The 24316-nt window shown below is 43.7% G+C and overlaps 1 protein-coding gene across 5 annotated transcripts in view; it reads left to right on the forward strand.

The window, feature by feature from the left end:
* CUEDC1 (CUE domain containing 1) overlaps positions 1–24316 on the forward strand; it is a 129434-nt gene that overhangs the window by 4541 nt on the left and 100577 nt on the right. The gene's annotated exons all lie outside the window — the stretch shown is intronic.

Here is a 24316-nt window from a genome sequence, read left to right on the forward strand (position 1 = left end):
ACATAAGCATTGCCTCTGCCGGGTCAGACCAGGGGTCCATCGCGCCCGGCAGTCCGCTCCCGCGGCGGCCCTCCAGGTCCATGACCTGAAAATGTTCCCTACCTAACCTAAAAAGTCCATACCCTATTTGCTCAGTGTCCTGTGAGGTAAACCTCTATCTGTACCCCGTTATTCCCTTCGCTTCCAGGAAGTCATCCAGTCCCTTTTTGAACCCCAGAATTGTACTCTGGCTTATCACCTCTCCGGGAAGCGCGTTCCAGGTGTTTACCACCCGTTGAGTTGCGTTATCCTATGACACTGTTTTGTTTGGTATATCTATGAGGAAAAAAAGTCAAATTTCGTCGAGTAACAACAAACCCCTGTCAATCATGACAGGGGTCGCCACTCAGCACACCACCAAAAACCGGAAAAACCACTCCAATCCCAGCCACACACCCTGGCGGAACTCACCATGCCATATCCACAAGATGGAACGAGCTCCTGCCACGCAGAAAGGGACCCACAACAAGTCCACAAAGATCTGGGGGCCAATGGAAAAATATTGTAATGCGTAGACATCACTTTTTATGGGAGATTATATTTAACGTATTGGGGGGTGGGGGTGGTATATTTTCCATTGAGAGTTTGTTTTTATTTCTTTAGGTAGGGCGGGAGGGAGGGGATTAATATTTTTATTTTAGATGATTTGGAAAGATGTTCAAGTGTTGTATTGAAATTATAATGATTATATTTCTGTACACTTATTGTATGTTTGAAAATGATTCATGAATTTTAATTTCAGTAGGGTGGGGGGTGGGGATATATACTTTTGTTCTTGATGATATGATTTATGATTTTCAAGTGTTACATTGAAATTTAATGGATATATTATTGTACACTCGTTTATAATTTAAAATGTACATTCAAAGGTACAAAATAAACTGCTTTAAGTACTGTCATAGGCAAAAAAATCCTCCCTCAAACACAGCGTAGGTTTAGGAAAGGGCCCTGCCGCCCAGAAGCACGCTCAAGGACTTAGCTGGAAAATGACGGTTAAAGTTCCAACGCTGTCACGTCTTCTTCAAACCTCCCAACAAGCGACCTTGTTTCGCCAATCCCCCGATGAGCCAATTGACTGGTGAAACAAGGTCGCTTGTTGGGAGGTTTGAAGAAGACGTGACAGCGTTGGAGCTTTAGCCGTCATTTTCCAGCTAAGTCCTTGAGCGTGCTTCTGGGCGGCAGGGCCCTTTTCTAAACCTATGCTGTGTTTGAGGGATATTTTTTTGCCTATGACAGTACTTAAAGCAGTTTATTTTGTACCTTTGGGTGTATTACATTACATTACATAGGTGTCTTCTATCCTGCCAATACCTTTCAGTTCTAGGCGGTTTACAAGAAATTAGCCTGGGCATTCCCAAGATTACAAGGTTGATAGCTATAGTGTGCGTTGGGAAGGGTCGATACGATTTGGTTAGATTATTTGACAAATTTCTTGACTAGTATGTTTTTCAGTTCTTTCCTGAATGTTTTGTAGTTGGGCATTGTTATCATCAGATTTGAGAGATGGCGGTCTATTTTCACTGCTCTGGTGGCTAGTAGACCGTCATATATTTTTTTGCTTTGCATGCCTTTGAGTGGGGGGTGGGGGGTAAAGTATGCTCGAGTTCTCCTTGGTCTGGATGTGTTTTTCCTGTAGGCGGTTGTTCAGATAGCTTGGTCCATTTCCATTTCGGGCTTTGAATAGGGTGCAGTAGAATTTGTGTTTGCATGCGTGCTTGTACTGGGAGCGAATGTGAGTTTTGGAAAGCTGAGGTAATGTGGTCATATTTTTTCAGCAAGTCTTAGGGCTGTATTTTGGACTGTTTGTAATTGTTTTAGCATGTTGGCGGGGCATGACAGGTAAAGTATGTTACAGGAGTCCAGGAGTCCTAGGATTAGCGCTTGTACTATGAGTTTGAATTGTTCGTTGTTGAAGTATTTTCGGATTTGTATGTACTGCTACTTTATTCTGAGGCTTTTTTCTCCCTTGTTTTGGGTGCCTGCTGGGTTTGAATTGGGGTGCCTCTCAGTGGCCACAATCGTACAAAAATGTATTTTTGTGGTTTATGTTAATATATTGTGTGTTGTAGTCTTCATTGCATTTCTTAAGGTCCATCCAATCTGCCCATTAATTTACTTGTCTATGTGCACCGGAGAAGTCTTCATAAACTTTCTAGGCTAACCTGTCAGTTAAGAATGCACCACAGATCAGACCACAAAAAGGGTCATTGAATTGATCTTAGCTGCCAATTGAATGTAACTCCCTTCCGCCACCCACAGCCCACTCATCCCTTTTTTTCTAGTACTCTTGCTTCATCTTGGCATGATTGGTTCCCTAGGAAAATGAGTGATATATTTCTCCAAAAACACAGTGATTCACATGTGCTGGTTTTAAGGCCAGCCAGCAGTGTTTCTGGTGGTTAAATTGTGAACTTCAAAGCTGGTATTTTCATGACGGGAACACAGTTCTGTTTTCCATATGATTCATTATTAAGAGCTTAGAAACTAAAAAGTCTTGCATGAACCAAACAAAGTCTACTGAATGTGTGGACCAGCCAGATGTTATGGTGTGACATTTCTGGCACCATTTCTGGAATTTGGGTCCTGTGTCTTATGCATTTTTCCCATAGACCAGAAATGGGCACTCCCCCCCCCCCACCCCGGGTTCAATATTTAAAAGGGTTTAACTGAGCAAGAGAGGATCTGGCAATGTTCAATGTCATTTAAATGGGTAGTACAACTGAATGTTGGCCGTGACCACCCAGGCTTTGTCCAGGGGCAGAGCTTGGATGGAGCCAGCTCGTAACTAGTTAGCAGTGACATTCAGGTCCCAAAGTCTACTTACTGTGCCAGTAAGATTTGATTTAGACTAGCTGTAGCCAGTCTAGTGTGCAATTTATTTCAGCCTCTGATGTACAAAGGTGTTCTGTGTGACTTTTACCTTTAACAGTAGCAGCAACCGATATTCCTATGCAAATACATTACAACAAGGTTATTACCGTATTTTCACTCATATACCGCGCACCCGGGTATAGCGCGCGGGAAACTGTAATTTATGTAAATAAATTTTTATATACCGCGCACACCCGTATACCACGCATGCCACCCCGACTCTCCCGTCGCTGCCCGACTCTCCTTTCGCCCGCCCCTACTCTCCTCTGGCCAGCCCGACTCTCCTTTAGCCCGCCCCGACTCTCCTCTGGCCAGCCCGACTCTCCTTTAGCCCGCCCCGACTCTCCTCTCCTCCTTGAAGTCCTGTCCCCCCTTGAAGTCCTGTCCCCACCCTGAAGGATTGCTCGCGCTTGCACCCGCACCCCCACCCCGAAGGACCGCTCGCACCCCCACAGCCTCCCCACCTCCCCCCATCATGTAGAAGCTGCCTACCGTCGTCCTGCTGCTTCCTCTGCCGGCGGTCCTGCCCCTTCTCTTAGCCCTGCGTCTACGCTGCTTCCTCTTCCGGCGGTCCCGCCCTTTCTCTGACGTCAGAGAAAGGGCGGGACCGCCGGAAGAGGAAGCAGCGTAGACGCAGGGCTAAGAGAAGGGGCAGGACCGCCGGCAGAGGAAGTAACAGGACGACGGTAGGCAGTTTCTACATGATGGGGGGGAAGGCTGTGGGGTTGCGAGCGGTCCTTCGGGGTGGGGATGCGGGTGCGAGTGCGAGCGGTCCTGCGGGATGAATCGGACGTCGGGGGGGGGAACTATGTAAAAAAAAAGGGGATAACGCGCTCACATGTATAACGCGCACGTTATATGCGTGAAAATACGGTAGTATTAAAATGAGCACGTCGTATAGTGCACAGAGTGGAATGCCTTACCTTTTAGATTTGCAAAATTTTCCAGCAGGTCTGGAGCTGTTTTAATATGAGGATGACTTCTCAGTAGAGCAGTCTGCTAGCATTTTTAAAATCTGCATGTGTGTGGAATATGAGGCCATGCACTTGTTTTGCGTGTGTGTGTGTGTGTGCATCCAAAATGATTGTGGAGCCCCAAAATACCCCCTCCAAAACTTCCCAAACTACTGTCATAGCAAGAGGCTTCAGTTGCAATTCTGTGAAGGTTTTATTTTTTGACCTTAGGTACGGCTTCTGTTCTGTAGAGAATGACACGAGAACAAATTTGTCCCTGTCCCCATGGGATCTCAATATTCCCATCCCTGTGAGTTCTGTCCCTGCCCCCATTCCTACAAGCTTTGCCTTAACTGCACAAGCCTCGAACACTAGAGAATGACACGGGATCAAATCTGTCCCCATCCCCGCATTAACTCAATTTTCCCGTCCAGTCCACGTGAGTTTTGTCACTGTCCTTGTCCGTGACCCATTCCTGTAAGCTCTGCCTTAACCTGCACAAGCCTCAAACACTTATGATTTTAACATGTTTGAGGCTTGTGTAGATGAGGACAAAGCTTGCAGGAATGGGACAGGGACAGGAAAAGAACACACCAGGGAAAATGAATTCCCGCGGGGATGGGGAAAAATTTGTCCCTGTGTCATTCTCTATCGAACACTTATGATTTTAAAGTGTTTGAGACTTGTGCAGATGAAGACAGAGCTTGCAGGAATGGGGCAGAGACAGGGACAAAGCTTAGGCGGATGGCGAAAATTTGTCTCTGTGCCATTTTCTAGTCAGAGCTCTCTGGAGACCACAGCCACACACTTTACTGCAGGGCTGCCCAAGTCCGGTCCTCGAGATCTACTGGCAGGCCAGGTTATCAGGATATCCACAATGAACATGCGTGAGAGAGATTTGCCTGCACTGCCTTCTTGGTATGTAAGTCTCTCTCTCATGCATATTCATTGTGGATATCCTGAAAACCTGGCCTGCCAGTAGATCTCGAGGACCGGACTTGGGCAGCCCTGCTCTACTGGGTGTGCACACAAGAGCTGTGCCACTGCCTACCGCTCAGCTCTTGTGCACACGCCCCAGGTACATTTCTCCTCTTTTTACTACCAGTTCTCAACAGTAATAGTGTGCTTATAATTTGCATGTTGAGCACCGATTGGTACTTGAGAATCGCTGTGAAACCCAGTGTTTTCCCACGTAGTGCCACAATTTTATGCATCTGGCCCTCAGTCCGCTAACTGGTTAAGTAAGCGGATAAGATTAGCACAGAAAAAAGACTGTCCTAAACAGTCTGCCAAGCTATCCATTCACCAGTCTGAATATCAGCCAGTTTGCAGTTAGCTTTAGGGCGACCACTATAACCCGGGTATTCAATTCCAGTGCCCAAACAAGGCCTGGCATTTAATATCCAGGCTCAGTTCATCCCACAGCAGTAAGCAGCTTATAAACCGCTGACTACCGCAGGTTGAATATGAACCCCTCCCCCCACTGATGGATAAGCTGCTGAATGATCTAAAAACTTCTGAAATCTTGAATGTCTCAACTTGGAGCAGTTTAACTTGAAATTGTAGAGCAAAAGCCTCTACAAACCCACTATATTTTGTCTGCAAATCCCACTGTGATGCTGGTGTTGCTATTATTTATTTTCTAGATTTATATCCCACTCAAGCTAAAATCCATGATAGTTACAATAAAATATAAACATAATGGGGGAATTCAAGATGGCGGCAGCTATCTGCTTGTGCTCCTGAACTGACCTGTGTGCGAACAGAAAAAAAGATTCCTCTACCGCAGTGGTCTCAAACTCGAACCCTTAGTGGGGCCACATTTTGGATTTGTAGTACTTGGAGGGCCGCAGAAAAAAATAGTTAATGTCTTATTAAAGAAATGACAACTTTGCATGAGGTAAAACTTTATGCAAAATTGTCATTAACTATTTTTTCTGCAGCCCTCCAAGTACTCTATTTTTTCTGCAGCCCTCACATTTAAAGTTTAATATCTTTCCTTTCTCAAAACTGACACATTTCAATCACTATATTGAAAATAAAATCATTTTCCCTATCTTTGTTGTCTGGTGACTTTATTTTTCTGTGCATTTAACTATGTTTCCAGGGTCTTCTTGTCCTTTGACTGGTTTTCTCTCCATCTTCACTTTCTGCCTTGCATCCATCTTTGGCATTAACTACTTCTTTCCTTCCTTTCCCCTGGTCTGGCATCTGTCTCCTTCCCTCCCCCAACTTTTTATTTCTTTCACCCTGCCCCCTTACTTTCTGTCTTTTTCTCTCCATGCCCCTTTCTGTCGGTGTCTTCTTCACTTCCTCCGTTAGATTCATCTCCAGCATTAATCTTTTTCAATTTCTTCCATTTATTTTTTTTGCCTTTCTGTCCAGATTTCATTATTACTACCCAGTCTTCAATTTCATTCTTTATACTACATCTATCTAAAGGGGTGGCAAGTCAAATGCGCGCAGACAAGTGAGCGCAAGACATGTGAGCGCGAAGACAATTGCATGCAAGACAATTGAGCGGAAGGACAAATCAGCGCAATGACAATCACGCGCATGTTCACCTTACTATGGTTACATTAGCTCCTTTTTTACGTGCTCAGAACAGCCCGCCTTCATTTCGCTAGCCTCTTTGTGATTCGTTACGTTAGCTCCTTTTTTACGTGCTCGGAACAACCCGCCCTCCTTTCGCTAGCATCATTGTGAATGGTTATGTTTGCTCCATTTATACTTGCTCAGAACAGTCAACCTTCCTTTCGTTGCCTGACTGTGTCCGTTGTAGGTCTGGTCTAGAACTTGCTCTATAACAGGTATTTCTCTTGCGCGGGTTTCACTCGCCTTTGGTGAGAGTGACACTACTTCCAAATTCGGATTTCACTCAAAAACTACAATGAGAAAATGAACTTCATAAACACTTTAAAAATATATTCTGTCATGTAAAGATTATATTGCTAATGTAATTAGCCATTAGCTTTAACACATTTTGTGAATTAATAGAAAAATATCCTGCAAGATAAACACAAATAAATGATTACAGGTGGTAAACTTAGAATAACGTATATAGAATAATGTATATAGAATATACGTATATAGAATAATGTATATAGAATACGTAGGAGGCCTGGTTAAATTAGCATTTGACTATGAACTGGGAGAGAGGAGGGATGAATCAGGTTAGCTTGGATCAGAGGAATAGACACTGCAGGCATAGGAAGAAGGCACTAGGGGCATCAAAACACAATATGTCTTGCACCCATTGGACTATGAACCCACTGAAAACACAATAAGGACCTACTACGCCTATTTAGCTTACAATACAACTTCCTGCGCGCTATTGTCTGGTAACGGGACAAAAGCGTGCGGGTCAAACTATGAACCTGTCTGGTGACGGGACAAAACGCGCGGGTCAAACGCGCACCGACATAGTGTTCCCGTTGCCTTGCCATTATTACTGAAAACTGAACTTTTCCTCAGATGTCTTGTGCTCACTTATCTTGCACTCACTTGTCTGCGCTCAGATGTCTTGGCGCAGGTGTCTTGCGTGCTGAATTGTCTTGCGCTTAGATGTCTTGTGCTCACATATCTTTTCGCTCACTTGTCCGCGCGCTTAGGTCTTGGCCCAGTTATCTTGCGCTCACTTGTCTTTGCGCTCATTATCTGCTCCCATTTGTCCGCGCACTTATGTCTTACGCGCATATGACTATGAACCATCTAAAGGTCTCCATTTCTTTCCCTCACCATGGCCTTCACATTCCTTTTCCTCTTCCTCATATTTCTCAGACTTTCATTAATCTTGTCCTGTCTTCCTTCCATCTTCTCTCTCTCCTCCTATTCCATCCAGAGTCACCTCCCTCTCCCTCTCTCTCTTTTCCTTCCAACCAGCATCTCACCTTCTCTCATTCCCCTTTCAACCACAGTTTTCCCCCTCTCTCTCCACTTCCTTTCAGTGTCACCCCCTTTCCCCCCTTCTATCCAGAATCTCTTCTGTAGTCACCCCCTTCTCCACTACAGCAATCCAGGATCACCTCTGTCTCTTTCTTTAAGTCCCCACAATCCAACATCTCTGTTTCTTCATCATCTAATATGCCCTTTTATCTCTCATCCTCCAGCATTACACTGTCTGTTTCCCCCCATTCAGCATCACCTATCTCTTCTCCAATACTCCTGTCTTTTTTCTTTCCCCCATCATGCCACATGGTCTCATCTCTCTTCCCCTTATCCTATTTTTCTCCCATTCTCTCCCCCTCTTCCTTCTGGTCTCTCATGGAAGCCTCTTTCTGCTCACTTTCTTCTGAAGTGCCTGTAGAAATTGGGAGCCTGTTGCCCGTGCTATGGAGCCCTAAGCCTGTTCGTGCCACTGCCAGCTTCCCACCCTTCCCTGCCTGTTGCTCACTTGCTCTCCCTACAGCCATCACCATTGCAGCATGCAAACAAAACTAGCCTGTGCCACAGAGACCTAATGCTGGTCATGCCGCTGACAGCTTCCTTCCTCCTTCCCCCCCTCATGACTTAACTTTCTATTTCATGGAGGGAAGAGGAGGGAAGCTGGAATCAGCATGCACAGCGTTAGGTGGCAGAGAGAGAGGGCAGCAAGTGAGTGACAGGCAGGGAAGGAAGGAAAGCGCACTTCACCAGGAGTCGGGTGGCCCTTGTAGCTATAGGGCCCAGGGCAACTGCCCTGTTTTTTTCCCCCCTAACGCCGGCCCTGCTAATAATCTTAGATATTTCATTGCTAGATTGGAGTCAAATATTACTCCCAAATTGCGTATTTTATCAGCTATTAGTATTTTGACATTTTCATTTATGAAAAATTGTGGAATATCAATAGAGGAGTAATCGTATAAATATAAAATTTGGGTTTTGGACATGTCTCATTCTCTGGTCACTTAAACAGGTTTAGCTGCCTCTGCATGCATGGCATTGCAGTTTTGAATATTTTCAGTGCAGAGTTTCACAAACCTGTCTTAGCCACTTGGGTCTTCAGGATATTTGTAATGAATATGTATGAGCGAAATGTGTGCATTCTGGGTTTCCAGGGTATGGAATCTACCTACCTTTTGGGATCTTGCCAGGTACTTGTGACCTGAATTGGCCTCTGTTGGAAACAGGGTGCTGCATTTGATTGACCTTTGATCTGACCAAATATGGCACTTCGTAAATTCCTACGGGTTTATTTCTTGCATATTCATTGTAGATATGCTGAAAACTTGACTGGCTGTGGGGTCTCCAGGACACATTTGGGAAACCCTGTTGTAAGATATTCAAACTACAACTCAATGCATGCAGAGGGGGGCATGCTATCTGTACAGGGTCTGGTTTGTTGGAATGCTTTGCCTTTGGAGTGAAGACAGGCTTCCACTATTTTATAGTTTAGAAAAGGGCTGAAAGCAGCCCTGTTCGAATGTGCTTTTGTCAGCTGAGAGGAGATGGTGGGGATGAGTCTGATTCTTGATTTGTAGATGTGATGACCATTCTTGATTTTATAGAGAAGTTTTAAAGAGGGGGAGGTTGTGTGTATGTTTTAATTGTAGAAGGGTATGTGGGTATAGTATAATGGTCTCAAACTCGCAGCCCGCCAGGTACTATTTTGAGGTCCTCGGTATGTTTATCATTATCACAAAAGTAAAATGAAACAGTTTCTTGATCATATGTCTCTTTAGCTATAAATTACAACATTATTATTAAGACTTAGCCAAAAGGAAAGATTTATAAACTATAAAGAGTTTTTACCTCATGCAAAATTGTCATTTCTTTAAAAAGACATTAACTATTTTTTTCTGAGGCCCTCCAAGTACCTACAAATCCAAAATGTGGCCCTGCAAAGGGTTTGAGTTAGAGACCACTGGGTTAGTATCAGTAGTTCTTTTATATATTGTTGTTTGTATGTGATTTGTTTTATTTTTATTATGTATGTTATATTGTTACCTGCAAAGAACTGTGGATATGCAAGTTATAAATTTTTTAATAAATAAACAAGACCAGATCAGCCTGTTTGGTTAACTTGAGGATGAGATGGCAACCTAACCTGCTGCTTTTCTCATTTCGTTTGCAAAAAGTAATCATGAGTTTAGTAAAGTGAGAAGAAAAACACAAAGTCTATTCATAGATCATTCTTCACCGGTACAGTCACAGCTGAGAAAGCTGCCGCAAGCACTGGAGCCTGAATACCCAGGCCTTCTAGTGAGGAAGCAGTGGATTTAGCTGTTGGGAGTGGGAGAGAACTTATTTATTTATTTATTTAGTGTACACCTAGTAGTAGTCAGGGTAGGATTAATCCTTGGATGGGCCCTATGCACAAAAGTACACTAGGCCCTCTGGCCCTTTGCCCTACCCTGCCTTGTTCCCCATGCCCCCTCTCCCTGCCTCAAGGGAGAGGGAGGATGAATGTGGGACGATAGCCTAAAATACAGGAGGGGGCAGGGGAAGAGCACCCATACAGGGAGGGGGATGGGAAAGGAGCTTACACAAAGGGAGAGGAACCCATGCTACTGAGGTTGGGTGGGAGGAGGAGGAACTCAAGCTCTGGGATAGGAAGCCATATTAAGAGGAGATGGAGGAAGAGCTCATGCACACAGGGAGGGGGGGTCTCATGAGAAGAAGATGAGGGAAGAACTCACATGGAGGGAAAACTGATGAGGGAAGAACTTGCACACAGGGAGGTGGACTTGGGAAAATGAGGAAAACCTCACACACATCGGCTCTTCCTCTGATGTCACTTCCTGGACTTGCGCCTAGGAATCGATGTCAGAGGAAGAGCTGATGCTGGCACGAGCAGTAGGTTGGGGATGCTGCTCATGCTAGGGACATTAAAGAGGAACAAGGGAAGGGAAGGGGGTGTGCGCAAGCGGCCCAAGGGGGGCAAGGAAGGAGCGGATGGGGGTGGGGTGGAGAAGGGGGCGGGGGAGGGCAGTCTAAAAAATCAAATAAATGGGGGTGGAGGTGGGGGGTGGGTCCATGGCCCTCTTATAGCCTAGCTTAACTTGAGTTGTGGCTAGGATGCCACAATGGCACCAGTTGAGTAGCAGTTGAGTAGCAGTTGCTCTAAGCAACGTAAGATGCCAAAAGGAGAGACAGTAATTCTTAAAATAAAGCAGCACATGTGTTTCCTAAAGGAAAGCTCTGATAATATTTTTCAAATATTATTCATACATCCTGCATTGTATGTTATCCAACTCCAGTTGAAGTGCCTCATGTTGTGAAAATATTGAACAGATGCAGAGGAGTGAGAGAGAAAGACTGAAGGATTTTTAAAATAAAGCAATTTAAAGTCTGGGCTTGTGCAGACTTTCCTTTCTCTGGAGTAGAAACAGTCAATAAAATCTGAAATTTCTTGAGTTTCTGGTTTACAGCATTCATACCCACGCTGAAATATTTATAACAAGGCATTTTACCTGGTGAATGCATTTCCAGGTGAACCTAGACACTATCTCTTCCTCCATAAGTAGAGGCCTGCTTATGGGATGCTGAGACCAGCAGAGCAGGACAAGCTGCTGCCCAGATTAGATTCCAAATAAACCAAAGGGCAAATCGTGACAATTTAGGATGTAGAGGAAGATCAAAGGCTGTCAAGTGCATTCACAGATATACACAACATAACAGTGCATTTGATATACTGTACTGTTCTAACCTATAATGCTGGGCATTTTACAGTAGCAAAAGCTCTGTCATTTCACAGATAAAACAAAAGAAAATCTACAGATCCGATGGAGAAGGTGTGAAAATGATCTTTATTAAGGAAGATTCAATGTCCATTCAAAAATGAATATAAACAAATAATATAAGAAAAGGTTCTCAGGTGTGAGTCCACAGGACCCGACACGGTCCGTGTTTCAGAAAACACTCTTTCCTCAGGGGTCCGAAATACAATGCAAATGCACAGAAAACCTGTAAAGGCGTGTGAATCTTGAGCAGCAGCTCAAAGTGTTTAGGGACAGTGAAAACAAACCTTTTTTATATTTTTATTTGCTTTTATTCATTTTTGAATGCTACATTGAATCTTCCTTAATAAAGATCATTTTCACACTTTGTACGTCGGATCTGCAGTTTTTCCTTTGTTTTGGTCTTTTGCCTTTTAGCTGCAGTTTGTTTGGATAATGTTTTTTTTGTTTTACAGATAATAACAAATACATAATATAATATGTATTAGCTAAAATAGTTATTAAAAAACAGATAAATATAACAAACAAATATCAGGAAAAGACATCATTTAGAAAAATATTTGAGCCCCTTTTACTAATCTGCATTAGGGAGACTGTCAAATGTGCATGTGCTAACCATGCACTAAAAATATTTTACAAGATATAAAAGAATCAGAAAAAGTACAGAGAAGGGGGATGACTATGATAAAGGGATGGGATGACTTCTCTATGAGGAAAGGCTAAAGCGACTAAGGCTATTCAGCCTGGAGAAGAGACAGCTCAGGGGAGATTTGATAGAGGTCTATAAAATATCAAGTGGAGTAGAAAGGGTAGATGTGAATCGCTTGTTCACTCTTTCCAAAAATACTTGGAGCAGGGGACATGCGATGAAGCTATAAAGTAGTAGACTTAAAACAAACTGGAGAAAATATTTCTTCACTCAACGTATAATTAATCGTTGCCAGAGAATGTGGTGAAATCAGTTAGCTTAGCGGGGTTTAAAAAAAAGTTTGGACAATTTCCTCAAACAAAAGTCTATAAGCCGTTATTAAGATGGACTTGGGGAAATCCACTGCTTATTGCTAGGGATCTTGCCAAATACTTGTGGCTTGGGTTGGCCACTGTTGGAAACAGAATACAGGGCTTGATGGACACAGTATGGCAACTCTTATGTTCTTATGTAATGTTTTGTTTGAGGGGGTGTCTCTGTGTTGAATCAGATAGGGTCTGATTCTATATATTTAGCGCCAATGAAATTAGCGCCGACTAGAAAAGCATTTAGTACGATTCTATAAAAGGCACGTGTCATATATAGATTTAGAATTTATTAATCTATATATATAAAATCGGAGGTATGTATGTGTGTGTGTGTGTGTATGTGCCGCGATCACGCAAAAATGGCTTGACCGATTTGAACGAAACTTGGTATGCAGATCCCTCACTACCTGGGGTGATATGTTCTGGGGGTCTCGCGGCCCACCTGCACACGTGGGCGGAGCTACAAACAGAACATCTGACTTCACCCATTCATGTCAATGGAAAAAATGTAAAAAGCTGCCATTCTCACAGTAATCCCAACTATAAAACACTTTTTATGACACTATAACCACTAGGGACATCGTTACTATTCTACCACGGACACCATACATATAGAGTTTGTATGTTCTAACTGTGTTTATAACTGTTTCCTTCATGCACCCCAGTTCATAATGTTATTACATTACATGAGAACTCACATATGCTGAACTAGGAACACAGGTTCCATTCTGAACCGGGAAAAACCTGCATGGAGTTTCTTTTCAACCTGAGTTTCCACATATTTACCGTAGTTGTTTAAATCAATACTGAAACTTTTGTTCGGGACAGGGACAAGGTGAAACCGTATTTATCCCGCGGATACCACTTATTCCAACACATCTTCCTTTTCAGTTTAAGAGATTGCAAATTCCAGTGAGACTTGCATTCTCTATCACAATCAACAAATCACAGGGACAGACTATTACATACTGTGGAGTGGATATAAGATCCCCCTGTTTTTCCCATGGACAACTCTATGTTGCTTGCTCAAGGGTGGGTTCACCCAAGAATTTATATGTTCTTGCTCCTGGAGGTGAAACTAAAAATGTTGTTTCTAATCAAGTTTTGTGTTAGTTGTATTGCATTCATTTTGTCAAATATTTCACATTATAATTTGAATATTGTACTTTTTATAAAGCTGTAAAAAAATAATTTCATTCACCACTATAAAGTATCTTTATTTGAATCCATTTACAGTGTTATTGCTATAATTAAATACCCGTGCAACGCCGGGCCATCAGCTAGTAATTCCTAAAATCTAAATCTATATATGGCATGTGCCTTTTATAGAATCGCACCGCTTTGAATTGTGCTGCAACTAGGGTGGTATATCAAGTTTTAATAAACGATAAACTAAGCACTGTTCTAGTTGGTGCTGATTTTTTGGGCACTATATGTAGAATCAGGCCCATCTGATTAGCACAGGAACACCGCCTTCAAACAAAATATTTTTACAGTGTGGTTAGAATCCCACTTAGCTCTAGTGCATGTCATAACTTTTATGCACACTCATTTAGGCCAAGGCAAACCAAGCCTAAATGCCTGTTCAGGTGTATTTTATAACAGCCTGCATACGTTTTAGGAACACCCATGATCTGCCCATTCTCCTTCCCTAGCCACGCCCCCTTTTCAGAGTCACACACTGGAAATGACCATGCGCCATGTTATAGAATGCACTTACCAAATGTGGCAGAGTCCAGATCCAGACTCACCCGGAGCACTGCCCACATGCACTCAAAACAGCACAAACAACCACTGTACAAAGGTACAACAAGAAGAAAGCTTTTATTTTTCTATAGACCTGAGTCCGTATCTTCACAGACTCAGGAAAGGCACAAACAACTGCTTAGTTTTCATAGCCTTAAGTCACTTCCACATTTCTTTTCCATATGGGCTTGGCTTACCCTGCTTCAGTAGCGACCAGTTACCCCCAAACCTTTCCAAGGCTCCCTCAGCCTACAGCTAGGAAAGGGGAAGTTTCTCTCTCCCCTGAATTCCTTCCTTCCTCAGAGACTTTTCTCTCTCCTGGCAACCTCTCACCACTGATTTCCTCTGTGGCAGATAACCATCTCCCTGCTGGACCCCACCCCCTGACTCAGCAGGATTACCTCAGCACTCTAAAGCCCATTGTGGTCTGAGACTTGTACCGTATTTTCACGCATATAACGCGCGCGTTATACGCGTTTTTACCTACCGCGTATACCCCTCGTGCGTTATACGCGTGAGCGCGGTATACAAAAATTTTTTTACATAGTTCCCACCCCGCCCGATGCCCGATTCACCCCCCCAGCAGGACCGCTCGCACCCCCACCCCGAACGACCGCTCGCACGCGCTCCCACCCGCACCCGCATCCACGATCGGAGCAAGAGGGAGCCCAAGCCCTCTTGCCCGGCCGACTCCCCAACTCCCCGACAATATCGGGCCAGGAGGGAGCCCAAACCCTCCTGGCCACGGCGACCCCCTACCCCCACCCCGCACTACATTACGGGCAGGAGGGATCCCAGGCCCTCCTGCCCTCGACGCAAACCCCCCTCCCTTCAACGACCGCCCCCCCCCAAGAACCTCCGACCGCCCCCCCAGCCGACCCGCGACCCCCCTGGCCGACCCCCACCCCCCTTCCCCGTACCTTTGGTAGTTGGCCGGACAGACGGGAGCCAAACCCGCCTGTCCGGCAGGCAGCCAACGACGGAATGAGGCCGGATTGGCCCATCCGTCCCAAAGCTCCGCCTACTGGTGGGACCTAAGGCGCGTGGGCCAATCAGAATAGGCCCTGGAGCCTTAGGTCCCACCTGGGGGCGCGGCCTGAGGCACATGGGCCCAACCCGACCCGAAAGGAGAGTCGGGGTGGCCAGAGGAGAGTCAGGGCGGGCGAAAGGACAGTCGGGCAGCATGCGCGGTATACCCGTGAGCGCGGTATACACAAGTTTTTGTACATAAAATCGTGGTTTCTGCGCGCTATACCCGTGTGCGCGTTTTACACGGGTGCGCGTTATCTGCGTGAAAATACGGTAGTTCGCTCAGTCTTGGGCTGGCAACCCCTTGTGGATGAAGGTAGAATGGTAGCATATAACTTTTAATTAATGCCACTTAATGTTAATGAATGGGGATTGGCAAAATTTCAGCACTAATTGGCTTGTTAAACAATTAAGTTGTGTGCACAAATTGGCTGTGTGAACCGATATGCATGCGTAAGGTGCCATGTACAGAATTTGGGAGTTACTGCATTTACATTGCCACCCACTAACTGAATAGCGCCGGATTACTGTGTGAACCCTTAGGCCCTGATTCTAGTAATGGCGCTTTTATGAAGCTGCATTAGCGTTTTTTATCACCGGCTGCGGCAGTAAAAGTTCCGACACTCATGGAATTCCTGTGAGCATCGCAACTTTTACCGCCATGGCCGGCAATAGAAAAACACTAATGCAGCTTCATAAAAAGGGGGTAAGTTAGGTGGTTAGAGCTACAGCCTCAGCACCCTGAGGTTGTGGGTTCAAATCCCATGCTTCTCCTTGTGACCCTAGGCAAGTCACTTAATCCCCCCATTGCCCCAGGTACATTAGATAGAGGATGTGAATTTAAAAGACATCATCAACATCTTTTCTCACATCAGGCAGCATTATGGGGTAAAGATCTGGAACAATTACTTATGCTTGCTAATACTTATGGGGAATTCAGGAGACACCTAAAAACATATCTGTTTCTGAAGTACCTAGGTAGCTGATTTGCACAATCTTTCCCACAATAACTGATCTCTAGAGCTGTTAGACACCAGTTTTTGTAGCAATTTGAAGCATTTTTAATCATTGGTGGGTTTTTTTTTTTTGGTTTTTTTTTTAAATTGTCTTTATTAGCAATTGCAAAGGGAACATACAACCAGGATCAAAACAAGCAAGAATCATTGTAAACAGCATAGAACTTCACGGTCCTGCGGTATATAAACTGCTATTATTATTATTATTATTATTATAGAGTGTGAGCCTGCCAGGACAGACAGAGAAAAATGCTTGATTGTACACCACTTAGGTTATAAGTGGTATATAAATAAATACAAAAAAAATAAAATAATTGGTGATAAATGGCATGGTAATTGAACGTGTTGTTTGAAACCAATTTAAAACAATGGAGGTGCCTAAGGGTGCCTCCAAAATGGCCACCTTTTTCCCATCTACGGTGGCGTTTTACAATGATTAATGCCGCTGTAGGTGTAGCTAATCCTGGGAATTGGCGTTAGGTGTCATAAAGTGCCTTGGTAGCCACAGTTTTTTTTCCCCAAAGGTAAACACTGGAAATGTAGGCCATTAAAACCCTGGCTGATGTTTCCAGCACCTACTTTTCACAATGCTGTGATTCTAGAAACGGTGCCATTGCAAAATGTACACACGATCATCGGCCATTTTCTAGGCAACCAGTAGATCACCCATCCCGCGGCTCTGCGATAGACTCGTGTTGCCTTTGCATTTTGTTCTCCCTGCTTCCTTGACGCCAGGTCAGGCGCGTACAAGCACCGGGCTCAAAACCTTCCCCCCAACGTCAATTCTGACGTCGGAGAGGAAGTTCCGGGCCAGCCAATCACTGCCTGGCTTGCCCGGAACGTCTTCTCCGACGTTAGAATTGATGGGGGAAAGGCTTGTGGGACCGGCGCTTGTACATGCCTGGCCTGGCATTGGGGAAGCAGGGAGAAATCGACAACAGTGGCTTGGGGGGGGAGGGAGAGAGAGAAAGAAAGGGGGGAAGGGAGAGAGAAAGAAAGAAAGGAGAGGGGGCAGGGAGAGAGGAAGAAAAAGGGACTCATGGCGGGACAGAGAGAGATGTTGGTTGGGAAATGGAATAAGGTCTGGAGGAGAGGAAGCATTCATGAGACAGAAAGAAAGAAATATTGGATTTACAATCAGAAGAAGGAAGTGCAACCAGAGACTCATAAAATCACCAGACTGCAAAGTAGGAAAAATGATTTTATTTAAAATTTACCCCCCTCTTCTACAAAGCCACTCGGCAGCAGCCCTGAAGCCCTTTAAATCTCTATGGGCTCTGGGGCTGTTACCGTGTGGCAGCCACTAGCATGGCTTTGTAGAAGAGGGAGTTAGTGATCAAAATGTGTCTGTTTTATTTCAAATTCAGTGATCAAAATGTGTCCGAATTTATATCAGCTGTCTATATTTTGCACTATGGCCCCCTTTTCACTAAACCGCGATAGCATTTTTTAGCGCAAGGAGCCTGTGTGCGTTGGGAGCAGCGCGGGGCATTCAGCGCAGCTCCCTGTGCTAAAAACCGCTATCACGGTTTAGTAAAAGGGGAGGGAGTATATTTGTCTATTTTTGTATAGTTGTTACTAAGGTGACATTGCATATTTTAAAGTCATCTGCCTTGACCTCTTTGAGAAAAACCTGAATATAAATGATAATTAACATTTTCTCTGCGTACAGTGTGCTTTGTGGGTTTTTTTTAATTTTATTGTTGGTAGATCATTTTGACTTGGTCATTTTAAAAGTAGCTCGCAAGACAAAAAAGTGTGGGCATCCCTGATCTAAACTCTAGGGTTGGCATCTCACCGGTTCAGGAGTTATCGTTTTTATTATTTAATCCACAAGTCTGCTTATAGGACCTATAGGGACCCTTGAGGAAGACAGTAGTGTCAAAACATGGACTGTGTAGGGTCCATATGTTTCCAGTGGTTTAGGCCATAGACATTTTTATGTGGATTGTTATCTATTCTAATAAAGCCTTCATCTTGGGACATGAATTCCCCACAAGTTTCTTTGTTTCTGGTTGTGTTGCCTTTGTGGAGGGATCAGGGTCAACTTTCTTGTTGCATCAATTAATGGAGGTATCATTTCTCTCCTCCAGCTCTCCTCTCTATGATGACCTTTTCTATTCTGCATCCCTCATCCCTGTGATGACTTTTTCTGTCCTTTACCCTGTCCCCCCACAATGACCTCCATTACTGTCCTCTATCCTGCCTTCTGCAGTAACTGGCCTTGCTTTCCTCCCCCTCCCCGACCACCAGATCTCTCTTCTTACCTTGTCTTGAGGTTATAGTAAGGGGCTTTTGAGTATGTTCATGTCTATAGCTCAGCTTACGATTCCCCTTTTCACGGGTCTGTTCTGAGAATTTGGACATCAAAAGAACAGGATTCATCCACATTCTTGTTTTAAGTTCACAATCTTTCTATTTGAGTCCTCAACTTTGGAACCCCTGAAGAAGACAGTTTGTTGAAACACGGACCGGGTTGGGTCTACTACTTTATAAACAAACTAGTCGTTAAGCCCGTTACATTAACGGGTGCTAGAATTTATGTCTGTCTGTATTTTTCTTTCTGTCTCTTTCCTCCCTCCATTTCCCTGTGTAGCGCTGTCTCTGCTTTCTTCCTCAGTCTGCACTCTCAAGCTGTAACATTACTGCTTTGCTTTTTCTCCCTGCAAGCATCTTCTCTCTTTCTCATTCCCAGTCTCTTTGCTATTTTTCTTTTCTTGCAGGGGTCTCTGCTCTCCTTTCTCTATATGTTCCTGATTCCTGCAAACTTCTGTTTTCTCTGTATGCTCTTGATCCTGTGTTTCCCTGTGTAGGTGTCTCTTCCTTTTTTTTTTTTTATTCCTTCTTCACGTATGGTTGATTTATTAAAAGTTTTTATATTTTTCCTATTTGTTGCATGCCTGTCTCCTTGGCCACTGTATGTTTCTCTTTTTTTTGCTTTCTGTGTTTGTTTGTGTTTTTTTGCTGATTGTCTACTTGGTCGCTGTCAGTCTGTCTGTCTCATTGGCTGCTGTATGTCTTTTTTGCAGTCTAACTCCTTGGCCACTGTATGTCTGTATGTCTTTTTTTCCTGAATTTATCCTTGGGCATTGTATTTTTTATTTTTTTTTCTGTTTGTCTCCTTGGCTGTTTGTATTTTTTTTTTTTTTGCTGTCTCCTTGCCCACTGTCTCTCTGTCTGTCTACTTGGACGCTGTATATAAATATGTCTGTATTTTTTGTTGTTGTCTGTCTCCTTGGCTGCTGTATGTCTGTTTGTCATTTTTTTCCTGTGTCTCTCTCTCTCCTTGTCCTCTGTGTTTCGTTATTTTTTCAATCTGTCTCTTTAGCCCCCTGTCCTTCTGTGAGTGTCTGTGTGTCTCTCTCTCCTTGTCCTCTGTGTTTTGTTATTTTTTCAATCTGTCTCTTTAGCCCCCTGTCCTTCTGTGACTGTCTGTGTGTCTCTCTCTCCTTGTCCACTGTTGTTTGTTTGTTTTTTTCAATCTCTCTTTAGCTCCTGATCCCCTCTCACTGACCCTTGCGACTGCATGTTATTCCGGCTGGGTTTCCATGGCAACCCTGCTCGCGGGTCTGTGAGTGTAGGGCCGTTTTGTTATTTCCTCGTGGGATGCTGTCCGGGTCTGGCGGCGCCATGTAGGGCGGAAGCGGGGAGGCGGGGCCTCAGCACCGGCCGGGCGGCTTGCGCCGCCGGCCCCCAGGAGCCCGAAGCCGGCGGCGGGGGAGGCAGGGACATGCCTGGCGTGCCATGGTACAGGAGGAACGGAGATCAGCGGCTGGCTGCGGTCCGGCTTGTGGAGGCGATCGGCTGGTGACGTATAAGCGCGCATGCGCACTCCTTCGGCCACAGACCTACAGCGCACGGAACACGCAAATAGGAGTGCGCATGTGCGGCTAGCTTTTTATTATATAGGATGCGGATTCTTTGATTGTGACATGCCATGATTGATTGAATAAAATCTTGTATCGTGGCCATTATCTCCACAGTTTTCTCCTTTGTTCTTTGCTTGCAACCATTTCCTGCAGAATTGGTGGGTTCTTCTTTGCTTGTCGCCTTGAGTATCTGTGCATCATTTTATTAACAAACAATGTTAGCTGTTTCACTAAACCGAGCACACAAACAGCTTGAGAGTGAGTATGTTTAACTGTTGACAAAAGAGTCTCCCATCCCCAGTGCTGTTGTCATGTAGGATTATAGCATTGTGCAACAGTTCTGGATGATTTTCCTGTACTGCATGACGTAGGTGGTACTTCAGAAATGTGTGTCGCTCACGAACTGGATGACACACAAGACAACCTGGGAGACTACTGTTAACAGTTAAACAGTTTGAACTTTGTTTCTCATGTTATACACTGCCATAATAAAAAGACAATTTCAAATGTCATGTTTTTTTTGCTTCTCCCCTACCAGAGACTGTTGAACTGATCTCTCATCTGGTGGCAACATTAAGAAGCACATGTTACTCACTTTCAAACATATACATATTAGATTTCCAGTGTTGGCGCATTTATTGTTTATTGTTTAATTAGTTTCTTGATTAAACGCTTTATCGATTCTGCAAAGCGTTGTACAAAGTATTAAATAAAATAACATTTCAACCAACAAAATTACAATTAAAACATACTTTCAAAAAAGAACTGTAAGACAAACTACAACACATACTAGGTTAATTAAGGACGAACGAACAGAAGACACACGAAGGAAAAAGGGAAGAAATACAATAGCTATAGTAAATGAGAGAAACATTAAGGGTAAGTACAAAAGGGCAGGAATTAATAGAAAAAAAAAAAAAAAAAAGGAGACTAAAATAACTTTAGTTAAAATCAGCTTAAAAAAAAAAAAAAAGATAAAACTTCAGTTAAAAGCATCTTTAAAAAGGAAACATTTTAAGTTGCTTTTGAACGTTTTTAAAGTATTTTCCGTTTTTAGATAGAGCGGAAGAGCGTTCCAAATCGTAGGAGCTGTTACAGAGAAAATGGAGGTTCGACGTGTGCCTATTATTTTTAAGGAAGGGATAATTAGATTAGATTGGGATATGGATCTTAAAGATCTCGGTGGGTCATAGGGAATCAGTACTCTATCTATGAAAGCTGGGGAATTAGTCTGCATGGTTTTGAATGTCAAAAGGGCTATTTTATAAGTTATCCTATGTGAGATTGGTAACCGGTGGGCGTCTTTTAGCAGAGGGGTAACATGGTCATACTTTGTTGCTCTGGAAATTATCTTGATGAGAGAAAAAAAAATAGTTGCTATGACTTGATTACTGTAACATCGCCTATTTGGCAATTTCCCAGAAGAATATGTGGCGATTGCAACTGGTACAAAATGCGGCAGTTAGGCTACTTTGTGGGTTGAAGAAGTTCGACCATGTAACTCCTTCCTACCGACTTCTACACTGGCTGCCGATGGAGGCGCCTTTGAAGTTCAAGTTTGGATGTTTCTGCTTTAAGGTACTATATGGTTTGGCCCCTAAATATATAACTGACCTTTTCTCTTTCACAACCAACAGACATAAGAGAAGCTCACATCTGAATTTTTATTTCTCCACCGGTTAGAGGATGTAAATTTAAAAGACATCATTAACATCTTTTCTCATATCAAGCAGCATTATGGGGTAAAGATCTGGAACAACTGCTTATGCCTACTACTTATGGGGAATTTAGGAAACGCCTAAAAACATATCTGTTCCCGAAGTATTTAGGTAACTGACCTGCACAATCTTAGTCCACAATATCTGATCTCTAGAGTTGTTAATCACTAACCCTCAACTTTGTTAATTCTACTCAATCTGTAACATCTTTTAATCACTGTAAACCGCATAGAACTTCACGGTCCTGCGGTATATAAACTGTTATTATTATTATGAATCAATCCTCATAAAACATTCAGAAAAATGAGCATTACAAAGGTTAAAATATAAGGCTGTGACATAAGAAAACAAAGGTTGATATACTAATATCATAAAATTAATAGGAATAAAATTGAAAGACAATTGTAACTTAAAATATAAAACCTAATCATAAATACGAGAGAAGGTATAAGTAAAACCTATGAATGGAAGAGAAATGAATCCCCTGAAATACAAAGCAGTATGTAAGTTAATAAGGTATGTAACGTATGGCCAAGTTCAATACTGTAATATGAGAGAAATCCAGTGCAATGTAGTGTTAACTATTGGGGCATGCTTGATTAACTTTTTATTCATGGGCCTGGTTAATCCTGTTGCTCCAGTGACTTAATATTAGAATGTGCACTGACAGCTTTATGACTTGAGTCACTAGTTTACCACTCATATTTTTAAGTGTAGCCTTTGTTTTTATAGTTTGTCTGTATTGTATTTGGCTTTTTATTGTACTCGTCTAGGCAGTTATTCTATTTTCTATCCGGTTTTGCATCCACATGATGTATACTTATGTTACAGTGTTTAACTTGGCCATGTAATACATGCTTATTAATTTACATACTGCTTTGTATCTGTGGGAATTAATTTCTCTTCTATCCATAATTTACCTATTCCTTATCTCGTATCACAAGCCGTCTTACTCCACACTTGAAAGACTATTTTAATCTGTGGCGTAGTGAGAGGCACTCAGGGTAGTGGCGGCCCCCCCCCCACGCTCCTTCCCTGCCCCCTCCTACCGTGCACACTGCTTCCCTTCCCCCGTACCTCTGTAATGTTCCTTGCGCGAGCAGCAACTTCCAAGCTGCTGTAACGCCAGCATCGGCTCTTCCTCTGACGTCACTTCCTAGGGGACATTGTGTTTCTCGAGATTTGGAAAAGTAGCTCCACAATTCAGAAACACATCATTTACGATCGGACCCTTGAGGAAGGCTTGTCAGCCGAAACATGGCTCGTGTTGGGTCCGTTAGACTTTTATATGTTCAATGTAGACAAGTTTTTATACTGTTTGAAGACTTTTGGAAGAAATAAAAGGAAAGTCAAGAAGATTGTGTTTTCCACAGTTTGTTCTGTTATCCCAGGACAAGCAGGCAGCATATTCTTTACGCATGGGTGACGTCACCGACCTTTTTACTAGAAAGTTCTAGTTGGCCGCACCGCGCGTGCGCGAGTGCCTTCCCGCCCGACGGAGGTACCCTCCAGGTACTTTAGTTAGATTGTGAGCCTTCGGGACAGTAAGGGAATTTTCCAAGTACCTTTCTTATTTCTAATCTTAATGTATATTTTCTGTAAACCGCTTAGAACCTAACAGATGTAGCGGTATATAAGAAATAAATTACATTACATTACATTACATTACATTCCCCAGTTTCTTCGTTTCCGCGGAGCGAAGAAGACGTGTGTTTTTCAACGTCGTTGAAATCCTCCTTTTGCCTTCCCGCTCGCGTTCTTTTTTCGGTTTTTTCACCTTCGGGTGCTTTTTTCTTTCAATTAAAAAAAAAAAAAAAAAAAATTTCCTTTCTTTTTGCTTTATTTTTCGTTCCTGCCCCGGCGGGGCCTGTTGGCACGATCCAGGCCTCGGGGTTTGATTTTGCGGAGGCCGTATTTCCATTCATGCCCCCGCAGCCCGGTTTTAAGAAGTGCCAGCGGTGTGCACGCCCGATCTCCCTCACTGACCCACACAACTGGTGCTTACAGTGCTTGGGACCGGAACATCGGGCGGACTCCTGCACCCGCTGTGCCACTCTTAAAAAACGCACTTTGAAGAATCGTCAAATCCAACAAAATCTACTTTTCGGCACCGGCCCAATTATGGATTCGACCTCTTCATCTGCGGCACCGTCGGAGTCGACACCGACCACTTCGACACCGCCTGAGTCGACATCGGGTTGCTCCTTTTTCTGTGGAATATTGGGTCTTCTTGTTCTGCTTCCATCACACCTATAAGACTGGAAAAAGGAGTTCTTGGCAACAGGGACTCCTGAGAGCAGTCCTTTGGGAGATGTATGCTGGTGACTGGAGAGTCGAGAAATACCAGTGTAGCATAGTGACCCATGGTAACCAGAGAGTCCAGCAGGACCAGGAGGCTTT

The sequence above is a fragment of the Geotrypetes seraphini genome, chromosome 15 (genome assembly GCF_902459505.1).
Source record: "Geotrypetes seraphini chromosome 15, aGeoSer1.1, whole genome shotgun sequence".
In the NCBI taxonomy this organism is placed as follows: domain Eukaryota; kingdom Metazoa; phylum Chordata; class Amphibia; order Gymnophiona; family Dermophiidae; genus Geotrypetes; species Geotrypetes seraphini.